This window comes from Archocentrus centrarchus, unplaced genomic scaffold (assembly GCF_007364275.1).
Source record: "Archocentrus centrarchus isolate MPI-CPG fArcCen1 unplaced genomic scaffold, fArcCen1 scaffold_48_ctg1, whole genome shotgun sequence".
In the NCBI taxonomy this organism is placed as follows: Eukaryota; Metazoa; Chordata; class Actinopteri; order Cichliformes; family Cichlidae; genus Archocentrus; species Archocentrus centrarchus.
The window spans coordinates 1-14,193 of record NW_022060272.1 but is presented as its reverse complement, the minus strand read 5'-3'; the positions used below and the strand labels follow the sequence as shown (position 1 = coordinate 14,193).

At 41.1% G+C, this 14,193-nt stretch overlaps 1 pseudogene; it reads right to left on the bottom strand.

The window, feature by feature from the left end:
• LOC115777306 (multiple epidermal growth factor-like domains protein 10) overlaps window positions 1-14,103 on the bottom strand; it is a 50,362-nt pseudogene extending 36,259 nt beyond the window's left edge.
• Between the last annotated feature and the right edge of the window lie 90 nt (window positions 14,104-14,193).

The following is a 14,193-nucleotide window of genomic DNA, read 5'->3' as shown; positions in this document are numbered from 1 at the left end:
CCCATTTCATGTCTATGGCAAGCTTTACTGTTAGAATGAGTGACTGTCACACATTTACACTTACACTTAAGTGAGGATGTACAAACTTTTGACTGGCACTGTGTGTGTGTGTGTGTGTGTGTGTGTGTGTGTGTGTGTGTGTGTGTGTGTGTGTGTGTGTGTGTGTGTGTGTGTGAATGGGTGAATACAAATGTAACGGTGATCCCTGAGAAGCTCGGCTATAAGTTGAACAGTACCCTCCATGGAAAAGACAGCTAGAGGCTAAGATCAAGGCAGCACAGTAGGAAGTTATCCAGCTATCAGAGCAGCAGAAAGGAGGGATGAAGAAAGGGGTGCCTAAGAAGTACAACAAGCTGTCCATACCTGAGGCCTTAGAGACTGCCAAGCAAAGTCTCACAGCCTTGGCTAACTGGAGAATAAACCAGGTGTTCTCCACTGAACCATCCAATGTATACTCTCAGTGGCAGGGGAACAATATGAGAACAGCACTCCCACCAAGGCTGGAGACGGAACAATATTGGAAGAGCATATGGGAGAAAGATGCAACACACAACACCAATGTTCAGTGGTTAGTGGACCTAAGAGCAGATCACAGAAACCTCCCTGAGCAGGCTCCAGTGACCATCATCTCAACCATCTTCAGTTAACTACAGAAATCATCAAACTCCTCAGGATGCAAAACTAGTACAGTTATTACCTGTTCTAGCAGCACATTCTTTGGCCTGCTTCTCAATGTATGAATTCTACAATGTTCAAGTTGAATGCTGTTGTTAATTGTTAACTATCAGTCATAGTTGATCATTTTTTTGGTTCCTTGGTTTATGCTGAGGCCACCACCTGATCAGTGGATGTATGAGTGCACATTGTAATCCAGTGGATTTCTCTTGCCCAGGTAGCAATAGTCTGACATGACTTGATATTATAGGCTTATGAATATGGATGGCAAAGTGATCCAATCATGATCCATTTTGGATCATCTACTTAGTGTGTGTGTTGAGTGGTTCCTAGTTGTATGGATAGGATTATTCATTTATGATAAAGGAGTCCAATCATTTAAACATCTCCATGAAATCCAATGAAATCCATCCTGAAGGGTGGAGCTTGTTCTGATATTTTAGTCTTTTTGCAAGACTTTTTGTGGACATTTGTTTTGGATTCTGCATATGACATTTAGTGTTGTTCTGCTTATTTAATTTGCTTATTTCTTTCCCGTCTTGTGCTTTGCCAGAGAAAGTGCTATACTGCAGTGAAGAAGAGGAGGCTTCAAGTGCTACTTCAGGTCAGGATGTATGTGGACCACATACATCCTGACATCGACACACCTGCTTCTTCAGAACCACCACCTGCTGCTAGTCCTCCTATACAAAGTTAAAACTTAGATCATGTGGCACAGCGAATGATGATTTATTGTGTTCTCTGTCTCCAGAACACAGCAGCCTTTCTACATTAGTCTTAGAGAAGGGCAAGAATGTCCACAGTTTGTCAAAACAGCTACAACTGTAATATTGCAACATTGCATCTGACACCAAACATCATGTAGAACTGCAACAGCCACTTATGTAGTGGGTCAGATGACAGTTCAATACAGTAGATCCCATTTTTATTGGCCAATTTTGTGGTTCCAACTCCAAATTCTGTGTTTACGGAAATAATAATAGGTCCCCACTGATAGTGGCTTTATCTGCATGTTTTACAGATTTATCATATAAAGCTGCATTAATTTTTTTCTAGAAATGAGTATGAAAGCGCAGACACAAATGGGATGCAGTGAATGCTGTCGAGAAACACCTAATGAAGTTCAGCAGAATATTCACTGTTCCAGGAAAGCATGACTGCATGGACAGATGTGAAAAACTATGTAAGAAGCAGAATCACTGCCTTAAAGAGACAGATGAGCATTTAAGTGAGGAGTTTGGTATCCCTGCTGTCTGCCATATTCGTAGTATTCATATTAAAGTTCAGTCAAGCGTCACAAATATTTATGTTAATGTTTGAAATTTATTGAAGTGATTACATCACACAGTTCTTTTGTCTTTGTCTCAATTTATTTTGTACTTTATTTTTGTTTTGCTCCTTTGTCACTAAAAGAAGAGGCTGCAACAAACCTCCTCCTCAAACCTTACTCCCAGTGCACCCGCATGTGGATCGCCTTCCTTTTGGTTTTAACATTTACTTGTCATAGTGTGACGGTTTGCTTTAAAGTGAGTTCAGTTTTTCTGAGGGTGACAGTCAGGTCTCTCTCCTGACATGTAAGATTTTACCAACCTCACAAAGGATGTAAGTAACATAAGGACTTAACACCCTGAAACACAGTGAAAACAACCCAGTCCAGTCCAGTCAGTTCAAACACAGCGACCCAAAAGAGAAATTCCACTCTGAGTTTTCCAGATAAAGCAGGATCAAAACAAGGATGTGTGCCCAGCACTTCCAAACAAGGTATGCTAAAGTTCCAACAACAGACAGCCACCCAGATTACCAGCTTTAACCAGCTGGTCTGATTTACTGCACCAGGGTTATATTTTAAAGGAGGACCATTCGGCTGTCACAACAGATTAAACTATTATCACATGTTCTGTGTTGATTCTGTTATTATTAAAATAATATCAGGAACCTTTGTTCCCCCCCACTTCAAATAATTCCTCTTCTGAATTGCAAAATATAATTCCCTAAAGATGAGTTGAGTTTGTGTATGACCCAAACTCCCCAAAGGCTGCTTAAGTAACACATGTCCCCGATCTCTGGGTGAAAAATCACACTGGAAAAAGCAAGCTTTAATCAAAAATCTAATTTGATTTTTATCATTTTTACATTCAGTTACATGGGGAAAAGTTGTGTGTGTGTGCGTGTGTGTGTGTGTGTTCTCAAGGTGGTTATTAGCTACCAAGTTGAAGTGTTTTCCTGCACAGCTACATTATAACAAACATCACATAAAAACTATTAAAGAAGAAGGAAGATGTCTGAAAACAATAAAATAAAAAAAATACTTCTATCAAATATTAGCAGGGCAGAGAAACTCCAGCTGCTTTTTATTCTTTGTGATTTTCATGTTTTTGATGTTAAATTTTACTGACTGGGTTTTGGCTGCTTGAGGGTAAAATGTTGACTTTTTGATGTTCATATAAAATTTAAAACTTCACAAGAGAAGAATATGAATGTTTCCATGGTCCTAGATTCCCACTTTTCCTTTAGTGTATTAAGACATATGAAGACATATTAAGAGCCACACAATATGTCATGGTCCTGGGTGGACCCAGTGTTTTCTGTTTTGGACTTTCAAATTCGGTTTTGTTTGTTTGATTTTTAGTTTATTGATGTTTTTGCAGTTTTGTACATTTTATTGTAGTAATTCCTGGCTGGTTTCTTTATTTGTTTCTTCAAGCTTTCTTAGTTTAGTTATGTGGGTTATGTTCTTGATTATAGATTATTTATATTTGAGTCCTTGTTCTCCTGTGTTCTTCGTGTCCCTCTGTGTTTGTGTTCCCATGTCTCTGATGTTTTGTATTTACTTCCCTGTTCCCCTGCCTGCCTCCCTGTGTTTCTGTTTCCCTGTTTACTCACTTCCTGTTTTATTGCCAGTCCCGTGTTTCATGCAAATTGTGTTCAGTTTTTCTCTTTTTGCATTGTCTCAGTGATTAATCACAGCTTTGCTCCCTTTCTCCTGATTACCTTGTGTAATTACTGTCTGTGATTTCCTCCATTCTCTGCTGTGTTGTCATCAGCTGAGGGTTCCCTTGTGTTTCCCAGTATTTCCTAGTTAGTGTATTCCTGGTTCCTGACCAGCCCAGTGTATATTTTATGTCTTCCCTGAGTTTACCAGCAAATAAAGCTGAGTTTTTTTGAAGTTCAGTCCTGTCTCATGAGCCCTGGGGCCCTAAACACAGCGGTACATGACACAATGGTGCAGAGGAGCAGAAAAAGTTCCCGAAAGAGCTCGTACTATTGTATGTTAAACAAACACAGAGCCAGGAAACACATTTATCTGGTTCCTGTTTGATTGCTGCTCACACTGACGTTATAGGACACTGATCTTAAAACTCTATTTCAAAAAAGCACTTCGTTATCTCACTTTAAAAGAAACCAGCCTTGACTGTTGGTAGGAACTGAGGAAGTTTTCTTGAACCACCCACCTGCCTCAAGTGTTATAAGCTCTGTCTCTGTAAAAACCTCACCCAGGGTTCTCCCTTTCTCTGCAGCAGTAGTGATTGTGTTTTGGTAATAGAAAGGACACTATATCATCTGACTAATAAATCAAGGAACCTCTGTATGTGCATTTCTGATCACTTTCATCAAAACAGCTTCAAACCTGGCCAGTGTATTGCTGTGTCCATTAGATACAAAAGAGATATTTTCTTTCTTCTTCAACAGAGACATCATTTGTGAGATAAAAAAATGTGAGGTCAGAGATCGTACTGTAATACAGCTGACCTAACCGATTATACGTCACACGCCGCTATGACCACATACTGATGTCATCATCTCATATCATACTGATGTTTATAAACCTCAAAGATTAAGAGATGTGGCCCAATACTTTTGTCCATACAGTGTATGTAGAACTGAGGAAAACAACTCTGAGAACAGATTCCCTTTGTATACCATGTAAACACTGGGAACAAAGGAATGACTATGCTGCGCCAGTATACTGTATTCATCATAATTTGACACTGCTTTTATGCAAATCTGAGAGTCTTCCACTTGAAAAAAAAAATTTCTTCATTAAAGCAGCAAAAAAAACCCGTTAATGGTTAACTCTTTCACACACACTTTTCTTAAGATCTTACATACCCTTTGAGAATTTACCAGCTGATAACATCATTAACTGCAAAAGGCTATCCAGCATCAAGAGAACAGGAATAGAGCAGGACTGACACTTCAGGCAGTTAAAAGCCCCAATGCTGGACATCTGATTTATCAAGGCTCACCCAGTTATCTATGGGCTGCTAAAGATGCAGTGGCCAGCAGAATGGCTAATGTAGGACAGGGCATAACTAAGGCCGTCTTCATGTTTAACTATGATGAATATTTCAAAGCACAGCCCTCCACTGTCTCTATTTAAAAGTCGACTTGGCAACAGACCTTGGGCCAACTGCGTTCACAGGAGAATTAACACCTGTTCTACCTACTGAGGAGCTAAACCAAACTGAAATATTGATGTAAAGGAAGAAGTGACAAAAAGATTATTGAGATAAAATGGAAAGGTTGGATACACAGTAAAAAGGGATGAAGAATGAACTCAATGGGTGTATTATTTTCTACACTTCCAAAGAAATGCTGACATTCAAGGACTTGCTTTTGAATGCAGGGCTTTAATTGTAGCCTAAAGCTAATGAGAAATGTAAAGGTTTAACAAAAACAGCTGTGTTAATGACAGTGACGAGAGGCTGACTGAAGAGGATATATTGTATACCAGCTCTGTTTTGGTCCGGTTCCTACATAACGTGGCAGATTAGAAAGAGCTATGAAAACACTTAGAATACAGGGTGAGAGTGTTAAGGTGATTAAATCTTACACCAGCTTTCTGGGAGTTTTGACATCTAACCAGGTCAAAAACTGAAATATTAGTTACTGTATAGCTCACATACCTGCACATAGAGTGTTGTGAAAAAGTTTTGCCCCCTTCCTGATTTCTTACTTTTTGCATATTTGTCAAACTTACATGTTTCAGATCATCAAACAAATTTTTAATATAAGACAAAGATAACCCAAGTAAACAGAAAATGCATTTTTAATGTATCTTATTAAGAAAGAAAAGTTATCCAAACCAGTCTGGCCCTGTGTGAAAAAGTAATTGCCCTCTAAACTTAATAAACAGATGTGCCACCCTTTGCAGCAAGAACTGCAATCAAGCATTTGAGAAAACTGGCATTCAATCATTCAAATTGCTGTAGAGGAATTTTGGCCCACATTTCTTTGCAGAATTGTTTTAATTCAGTTGCATTTTTTAACATGAATGTCTTCTTTAAAGTCAAGCATCTTGATCAAATTTAAGTCTGGACTTTGGCTAAGCCTCTCCAAACTCTTCATATTTTGATTTACTGGTGTGTTTCATAGTCCTGCTATATAACTGAAGTGCGCTTGAGCTTCAGAGCACAACCTGATGGGTACACATTCTCCTTCAGGATTTTCCTGGTATAGAGCAATATTCATGGTTCCATCAGTTATGACTGGTCCCGAGGCAGCAAAACTGGTGATGCGATCCTGTTGGCTTCATCAGGTGGTGGCTCCCAGCTCGCAATGGAGCAATTCGCGGTGGAGTGTGAAGTGGCAGATATGAGAATTAGCACCTCTAAGTCTGAGACCATGGTCCTCAGCTGGAAAAGGGTAGAGTGCCCACTTCGGGTCAGGGATGAGTTGCTGCCCCAGGTGGAGGAGTTTATAAGTATCTTGGGGTCTTGTTCACGAGTGAGGGGAGAAGGAAGCAGGAGACTGACAGATGGACTGGGGCAGCAGCTACAGTAATGTGGAGGCTGCACTGGTCCGTCGTGGAGAAGCGAGAGCTGAGTATAAAAGTGAAGCTGTCGGTCTATGTCTCTACCCTCATCTATGGTCGCAAACTTTGGGTAGTGACCAAAAGAGTGAGAGTGCAGATATCAGGGGAGGAAATGAGCTTCCACCAATGGCTGGCTGGCTTTAGAGGTAGGGTTAGTGCAGTCATTCGAGAGGGGCTCAGAGTAGAGCAGCTACTCCACATTGAAAGGAGCCAGTTGAGGTGGTTCGGGCATCTCACTATAATGCCTCCTGGGTGCATATTGGCTGAGCTATTCTGGGCATGTCCTACTGGGAGGAGGCATCAGGGTAGACTGAGGACACATTGGAGAGATTATCTTTCTCGACTGGCCTGGGAATGCCTCGGTGATCCCCTGGATGAGCTGGAGGAGGTGGCTGGAGAGAGGGAGGTTTGGGTTTCTCTGCTTAGGCTGGCACCCCTGCAACCCGGATAAGTGGAAGAAATGGATGGATGGATGGACGGATGGCTGGATGGATGAAAAGACATTTGTCTGTCCTGAACACCCCTACAATCTTCTTATACTACCACCAAATTCAGAACTCGCTTGTGGTAAAGCGCCACTGCACCAAGATATCACACTAGGCTGGAGAACACTGAGGCTTAGAGGCTCATACAAATAATCTCATCATGCAACACATAATGATAGATAACCTCCAGAAAAACAGATCAGATGCAGAAGCTGCTAAATGCCATCTCCACCTAAAATGAGATAAAGATATTGAGCAAATGTGTTCCACATGTGCTATACGCCAGTCAAATTAAATACCAGTCTCTGCCTAGTCTAAATGTGTTGTCATGAGCCTCTAAATGCCACTTTTCTTTTGCCAGCAAAAGGCTCTGTGTCCTTAGAACCAATAAGAATGCAAGCTTGAATATGTGACTTCAATTATTTTTAGAGAGGAACACTGAGGAACCAGCTTTTCTTGGTGGTGATCAGATTGTAAACACACCTGTAGGTGAGACTAGCATTATTACTGTGTCTAGAAAAAATGTTTGACAATCAAACTTGACTACTACTTACATGTGCAACAACCAGTGAAATAATCCTACCAGTGCAATACTCCCACAGAATCCCCGTCTCTCTCTCTGTTCCCCCCCAAAATAATCTCAGTACCAGTCTATTTATTATTTATTACTGTCACCAACCACTGCCCTCTCCCTGCATATCACCATCCTTTGTACAGTGCCTCATAATTTATAATATATACTTCTATACTTTCTACCTCCTAATGTTGTATATAGTTTCAAAAGTTGATCTGATCTGCTATTGATATTTTTAATTTCTATATTGTCTCTTTGTTCTATTTTTTATACTTATTGCTCGATTTTTATACTTGGTTGACTACGAGAGAGCCCTGCTCAAAAAATTCCAATTGTCTAGACCTTGGTTCATGCACAAATGGCAAATAAAAACCTTGAATCCTTGAATCCTATGTAGAGAACATAAAAGTCATAACAAGGCATCTGAACCTGTGGAAGAATCATTACTATCCCAGCCGACATAGGGCGAGAAGCAGGGTACACCCTGTACAGGTTGCCAGTCTGTCACAGGGCTAACACAGAGAGACAGACAACCATTCACACCTATGGGCAATTTAGAGTGACCAATTAACCTAACCCCAGTAAGTGCATGTCTTTGAACTGTGGGAGGAAACTGGAGCACCCGGAGGAAACCCACACAGACACGGGGAGAACATGCAAACTCCACAGAAAGAGGCCTGGCCAAGGTGGAATCAAACCCGGACCTTCTAGATGTTATTGTAGCTGTGAGGCAGTAGTGCTAACTACCACGCCAGTGTAAAATGAAATTGTAAAATGAAAATACTGAAATTACTGAAGAGCCTAATTTAAAAAAATAAAAAGAAAAGTGGCTAGGTGGATTTAAAGGGTCCTGGGGTCTTGTCGGGTGTGGTAGGGTCCAGGTTTCCACCTTAGCCAGATCTTCTCTTTCAGGTCAGTTGCTCTGGCATTCAACATACCAGTTGTTCTTGGGGCTAGGTACCCAATCTTGGAGTGTGGGGATAATGATATCTCCGTCGTGGCCTGATATCCTGGTTGCCCAAATACTTTGGAATCCCACAGGCAAATGGAAACCATGATAAGCCTGCTAGGTAAGCTGCAACCACTTGCAGAGAGTAAGGCAAGTCCTGAAGAGTCAGCTGAATGGGAATGACAAGATTCGGGCAATCAACACCTACACCCTGCCAGTCAGCAGATATACTGCTGGGATAATAAGCTGGCCAAAGGAGGTGAAAGAAGCGATAAAGACAAGAAAGCTCTTTACCATTCATGGAGGGCTCCACCCCAAATCCAGCACCCTGAGACTGTACACTAAGCAGAAGGAAGGAGGCCGAGAACTAGTGAGTGTCAGAACCACTATCCAGGATGAATGGGATATCCCACTGACAGATAGAAGAAGTGGCTAATATTGGAAAATCCCACCAATGATTGGACAAAGCTGGGCTGAAAGAAAGCACAGAGGCACTCATCATGGCAGCACAGGAACAAGCTCTGAGCACAAGATCGATAGAAGCAGGCTTTGCAGAGACGCCCCTGAGACAGTCCAGCACATAACAGCAGGGTGCAAGATGCTAGTAGGCAGGGCATACATGGAACACCATAACCAAGTGGCCGGCATAGTATACAGGATCATCAAGTATGACCTGAAAATCCTGAGGTCAAAATGGGATACATCCCCACAGGTGGTTGAGAATGACTGAGCTAAGATCCTGTGGGACTTCCAGACGGACAAACTGGTGATGGCTAACCATCCAGACATAGTGTTGGACAAGCAGAGGCGGAAGGCCATAGTCATAGATATAATGACCATTATACAACCAAATAACCAAATGTCAGCCAGATGTTGTATTTAAAAAAAGACCAAAACACGTGTTGTGTTTTTTAAACAACAGCTAGTGACCTAGACGAAGTCATGGAAACTTCATTTTTAAACCAAATTCAACCTAATTTTATTTGGAATGATTCAACATCATACATCTTTAATGACTTTCAAAAACAAGAATTGGGTGCACAATTTGGAATGCATTGTAAATATTCACATAGAGTCAAAAGCATATATACAGGCTCAAATATATACATGAACCCACTTAAAGCGTTTAATAAATGGTGCTGAAGATTCTACAATGTCTTTGTAGATTTATATGAATTGGGAACATCTTTTGGTGCCATTTCAAAACAACTGCAGATTTCAAGATCATCAATTTAAACAACTGTGTGTAAGGAAAGTTATTCAGATGTGTCACCATTTTGTGCCCAAACCATCAGATGAGAAGAAAATATTCAGGAATAACCCAGGAAACACAGAGGCTCAAGCCTGCCTGAAACTGTCTACAGTGAAGTGAGGAGTTTTATACCACCATGGACTGAGTGACTGCTGACCAAGAAAGAAGCCTCTGCTCCACAATCGACACCTTCAAGCTCAACTGAAATTTGCAGCTGCACATATGGAAAAGCCAAATGCCTTAGGTTAACTCTAGTCTAATAATCCCTTTTACCAAGCAGCTGCAGAAGCAGCAAGTTTCAGGCAGGAAACAGCAGGCGTGAAGGCTTTCAGTGTGGCTTCTACTTTTAGATTCCATCCTAGAAGCCTGACCACTTGCACATTGTGCTCTGTGGTTTGAACACGAGCACAGATAGCAAACATCAACTTCTCTTTCAAACTGACGTGAATTTTATGTGGAGAATGATTTTTTTGTCAACATTCAGTGGGTTGACTTGTTCCTCCAGGGTGAGATGTTTAGCATGCACATCTACTGTCACATCCTGAGGTTTCTGAGGGAGAACATTCAAAGAAAACCACCTGAACTCTTGCATGTGCCAGTGTGTCACCATGTATCACCGCAAATCGCATTAAAAAAACAGAAGTTTTTTTGGCAACACCAAAACAATCTTCCCTCACTACCTAAGCCAGATTTGCCTCTCTGTAACTTTGTCCACTACTTGAAAAGGAAAATCAATTTGAAGATTTGTGGATCTGACACACTGGAGGAGATCCTGCACACATCTCAGAGTCACAAGTACAAGGGAGCATAATGGGACTGCCACAGGGAGATATGAAAGTAAGAGCCGTGATCAACACAATTCACATATGAATGAGTAGATGACCATGCACCTGAGGTTGAGCATATCTAAATTAATTAAGGCTTTTGTATCTGTTCTCAAAACACCTTATAGTATGCCAAACATCTGTGAACTTATTATTTTAATATTTACATTTTTTACATTACAATGACTTTACTGGTCACAAAACACACTACTTAGCCTGTAAAACGGTTGTATACTTTCTTCAGTGGCTCTGGATGAGCTTTGTCAGGCTTGAAACAATAACCTTGATGGTAATCTAACTGTGGATGTCTTGAATTGGAGGCAACAGATTGATGGAAGCCTTAAATTACAAACTAGGTGCAGGGTGGTTTGAAAGAGGGCCATTGATCACGCAGGGAGAGTTTAATGTACTTGTTCTTAAACTCTGTTATGTGTCCCTTCAGAAAGATGAAAGAAAATTGTGTGCTCATCCTGGTTTACACAATGCTGAATAGTAAAATAAACCACTTAATCATATTTTTGCAGTGTTATAGCCTCTTAACATAATGGGCTGTGCTACCTGAAAACAAATGATCTAAAGGAATTGAAAGCCAGACTATCTGGGTTCCATGTAGATTTTTTTGTATCTAGACCTCTACACTACGAAACAACCACTTCACACTGTCCACCTCAGCTCTGTTGAGCTCACAAAGTTCCATTTTTTTTCACTTAACTGATGCCTTCCACACTCTATTCAGGCAATATTTAGGCACCCACGAAGAGTGGGATAGTTTCTACTTTTGTACTTCTCAAAATCGTTTCATGGAAAACAGCTAGAACCCAACTGACCTTGGTTGCAGAGGGAGCCAAAAAGCCAGAAAGACATTCGCAGTGGCCGGTGATGTGGTGGCACGCCCCGTCACTGTGGATACACTGAGGACACGACTGGCTGCAATGATGGCCATAGAAACCAGGTGAACAGGCTGCAGAGGAAACACCCACATTGTGGGTCATCCAGAGCCACTGAGGAGTACATGCTACATTTTCAGTATACATACAGACATATGTGAATACTCTGTTTGTGTGAGACTGATTTTCTATCCATTCCCTACTCCCTTGGGTCAGCCAATTGGCTGTATTAGCTTTGCTCTGTTTTACCAACATGCACAGGTCCTCCCTCATAAGACTTCCTCAGGCTTTTAATTTGCTTTAATTGATGTAACTCTCAGTGGTGAAGCAAACCTGTGCAGGCTGAACTAAGGCTTCCTTCATGCTACAGGATTGTCCTAATTATGATTATTGCATAAACTGTGAATCAAGAGGTCTTAAGTTTATTATTCTGATGCAAGAAGAAGCAGAGGAAACTGTCATACAAACACGCTATGAGCACCATCATCAACATGAAGACTTGGGCTTGATTTCAAGCAGGTGCTACATTATATGTTTGCATTATGATTTTTGTTCTGTCTCCCTCCCCTCACCCCCAACCATCACAGTAGATGACTGCCCCTCCCTGTTTGCATGATAATTTTTTCATAAAACAGTAAAAACAGTAAAGTTTCGACCTCCCTTTTATACGAGAATGGTGTGAAAATGCGAAAACGATACTTTTTGTAAATGGGTTCCAGAGTGGAGTGTTTTCGAAATGCTCCAGTAGCTCCACGTCTCTGTCTCTGTGTAAGTGGGCGAAAACGGTACATTTTGAAAATGGGGCTACTGGCACATGCACACTATGGTTGTGACTCCTATTCCACACCACCAACTTGTGGCCATGGCAATGGGAACTATGGTATTTTCAACGTGTTCAGGGGTAAACGGAGATTGTTTGGTTCTGCTGGAGGTTTCTTCTTGTTCAAGCCAGTTTTTCCTCCCACTGTTGCCATGCACTTGTCATAGGGGTCATCTGATTGTTTTCTCTGTTAGGTCTTTACCTTACAGTATAAAGCATCTTGAGGCACTATATAAATAAAATGAAATTGAATAGTTATCTTTTCCTAACAAAATGAATGAATTTTAAACTTCATTTTGAGAACATGCAGCTCGCTGGGCTCTCACACACCACAGAAATAAGATGTTTAGTCTCTGTAAAGTTTTACACAAGCCAGCAAATGTGGGTTAATATGTAGGGTGATTATATTACATAGTATGTTCGACCCAGATGGAGATCCCTAATGCTAAAGTTAGTAAAAATAGCTATACCATGAGGTTAATTGTAGTTATTTTCAATCAGAAAATGATTCCTGAAAAACTTTGGTGTTTTTTCCTCCTCTTTGGGGTGGCTGTAGCTCAGGAGGTAGAGCAGGTCTTCTACCAATTCGAAGGCCTCTGGAGCTTGAAAAAGGCGACTGGACTTCTTTAAGTTTCTTGAAAACGTTTCACCTCTCATCCAAAAAGGCTTCTTCAGTTCTAAAACCAAATGGTGGAGAGTCCCAGGCATTTGAACTCTAGTGTGGATGGAGGTGGTTGTTGACCCACTCCAATCAGTGGCTTTCAGGTGAAACCACTGCAAGACTTTGCCCCACTCTGTTGAGTGACCTAATGAGGTCATCTGAAGAAAGGTGTGAGGTGCCTGGGAAGGGAGCTCAGGACTGCATTGTATATGAGGGACAGTTGGTGTCTGCAAGTGATGGTCAGTTCACAGTGGACATAGATAGCTTCTTTAACTCCTCTTTCTAACCATCTGTCTTCCCATTCCAAATGGGAACACTGGCATCCTCAAAAGCTTGTCCTTTATCCTTTAGGTGCAAATAATATAAAGGGCACTCTTTTGAGGATGCCAAGTTTCACGTTTTGGACTGGGAAGACTGGTGGTTTGAAAGAGTGTTTTGAGTGCTCAGAGTAGAAAAGCACTATATAAATGCCAGCCCGTTTACCGTTTTCCTCTTCCTCTGAATCTTTACAAAGGAGGTGGAGATGGCAGCATTAACATGACCCACAGAGTTCCTCTGGTCAGCCATCAAGGAAAGTTTGTTTCTGTTTTTGTAAGAAAAATGCTACAACCATCAAGTTAGCTAATTATCTTAAACTATTTTTACACATAATTTAACTGACAGATCTATATAGAATTCAAAAACTGGAATAATGAAGTAGGTAACTGTTAGAACTTAACTTGTAACAGATTTTCTGGTAGAAACCATACACCAGGTTGATTTATACCAGAGTTATCATTAGAAAAATACAGCAGCTACCACTTTCTTTAGTTGTAATTAAATTTAAGTAATTTTTTTACTAGTTGTATCAGACTCTTGTTAATATCCCTGTTTATATTTCCTTACCTAGTTTTCTGGAAACTAGATACCCTTATATAAAGCAAAATATCAGGATTTCTTCCACCATTGTAACTGTGATTGAGGAAGCACAGTACGTGCATGCAGAAATGTGGGTGTGAAAAATCATCCTTTACTTCGTCTGCAGTTGGTGCCCCGGTAGCCTGGAGCACACACGCAGGTGCCATCCTCTGGGGAGCAGGAGCCTCCGTTCTCACAGGTGCAGCTGTAGGAGCAGTTGGGTCCCCAGCGACTCTCCTTCGCACACACTGTCACAACGGACACCTGCACAAAATACACATAAACACACATACACATTGTAGGCCACAGTAACGCAAGCAGCGTTTTTAGTCGGGTACTGAAGTCTGAGCTCTT